The sequence below is a fragment of the Egretta garzetta genome, unplaced genomic scaffold, assembly GCF_000687185.1.
Source record: "Egretta garzetta isolate BGI_Z169 unplaced genomic scaffold, ASM68718v1 scaffold353, whole genome shotgun sequence".
Taxonomy (NCBI): domain Eukaryota; kingdom Metazoa; phylum Chordata; class Aves; order Pelecaniformes; family Ardeidae; genus Egretta; species Egretta garzetta.
This window is the reverse complement of record NW_009259307.1, coordinates 671,059-672,898: the sequence shown is the minus strand read 5'-3', so window position 1 is coordinate 672,898 and position 1,840 is coordinate 671,059. Positions and strand designations below refer to the sequence as shown.

The window sequence follows — 1,840 nt, the reverse complement described above, 5'->3', positions numbered from 1 at the left end:
AAAAACAGATTTTTCTTGTGCAGGGGAGAAAACTCAATCCTTCCTGTAGCCATTTGACTGCAGCTGAGCAGAAAAGGCTAGAAGGGTGTTATACTACAGGCTTGCAGACACTGAAAAAGAAGAAGCTGTTAGGCAGAAAGAAGCAGAAATGGCTTCCTTTTTTCATAGAATCATAGATTCATTTGGTTGGAAAAGACCTTTAGGATCATCGAGTCTAACCATACCTGTCCAGTACTAAACCATGTCTCTAAGCTTCTCACCTATTTGTCTTTTAAATACCTCCAGGGATGGGGACTCAACCATTTCCCTGGGCAGCACGTTGCAGTGCCTGAAAACCCTTTCAGTGAAGAAATTTTTCCTAACACCTAATCTAAACCTCCCCTGGTGCAACTTGAGGCCACCTCACTACAACTTCCTTTCAGGTAGTAGAGGGCAATAAGGTCTCCCCTCAGCCTCCTCTTCTCCAGGCTAAACAACCCCAGTTCCCTCAGCTGCTCCTCATAGGTCTTGTGCTCCAGAAGCTTATAAGCTTCATTGCCCTTCTCTGGACAAGCTCCAGCCCCTCAATGTCTTTCTTGTAGTGAAGGGTCCAAAACTGAACACAGTATTCAAGGTGCAGCCTCACCAATGTCAAGTACAGGGGCACAATCACTTCCTTACTCCTGCTGGCTACACTATTCCTGATACAAACCAGGATGCCATTGGCCCTCTTGGCCACCTGGGCACACCACTAGCTCACATTCAGACAGCTGTTGACAAACACCCTCAGGTCTTTTTCCGCCATGAAGCTCTCCAGCTGCTCTTCCACAAGCCTGTAGCGTTGCATGGGGTTGTTGTGACCCAAGAGCAGGACCTGACACTTGGCCTTGTTGAACCTCATACAATTGACCTTAGCTCATCAATCCAGCCTGTCCAGGTCCCTCTGTAGAGCCTTCCTGCCCTCCAGCAGATCAACACTTCCACACACCTTAATGTCGTCTGCAAACTTATGGAGGGTGCACTCAATTCCCTTGTCAGGGGATCAGGATATGCCTTTCATAAACCCATATTGAGTGGGCCTGATCTTCTGATTGTCCTGGATGTGCTGTGGGAAGGCATTCAAGATAATCTGCTCCATGAACTTCCCCAGCACTGAGGTCAGACTGATAGGCCTATAGTTCCCCAGATCCTCCCTCCCTCCCTTCTTGTAAATGGGCGTCACATTTGCCAACCTCCAGTCCTGTGGAACTTCCCCAGTCATCCAGAACTGCTGATAGCTGATGGACAGGGTCTTGGTGAGCACCTCTGCCAGCTCCCTCAGTACCCTTGGGTGGAGCCCATCCGGCCCCATAAACTTGTGTATATTTAATTGGCTGAGCAGGTCACTAACCATTCCCTCACGGATCATGGGGCTTTGCTCTTGCTCCCTGTCCATCTGCTGGCTCATAGGCCTGGGTATGTGGGGAACAGCTGACCTTACCAGAAGAACAGAGGCAGACAAAGGATTAAGTACCTCAGCCTTATCTTCACCCACTGTCACTATGGTTCCCCCTGCATCCGGTAAAGGATGGACATTCTCCTTGGCTCTCCTTTTGTTGTCAATATATTTGTAGAAATATTTTTTTATTCTCTTTCACAGAATTGGCCAATTTAAGTTCTACCTGGGCTTTAGCCCCTCTAATTTTCTCTCTGCATGACCTTGCAACATCCTTGTAGTCCTCCTGAGATGCCTGTCCCTTCTGCTAAAGCTCATAGACTTCCCCCTTTTTTCTGAGATCCAGCAAAAGCTCTCTAGTCAGCCAGGCTGGTTTTCTTCCCTGATGGCTCATCTTTTGGCACATGGGGATGGCCTGCTCTTGCA

General features: G+C 48.4%; 1 long non-coding RNA gene across 1 annotated transcript in view; it reads right to left on the bottom strand.

The window, feature by feature from the left end:
- Nucleotides 1-655: 655 nt before the first annotated feature.
- The window catches only part of LOC118452010, a 10,326-nt gene continuing 9,141 nt past the window's right edge, over nucleotides 656-1,840 (bottom strand). The window contains exons 2-3 of the long non-coding RNA XR_004841640.1: nucleotides 1,510-1,512; nucleotides 656-790 (exon numbers count right to left, since the gene is read on the bottom strand). This is a non-coding gene — a long non-coding RNA (uncharacterized LOC118452010). The remainder of the gene's footprint in view (nucleotides 791-1,509; nucleotides 1,513-1,840) is intronic.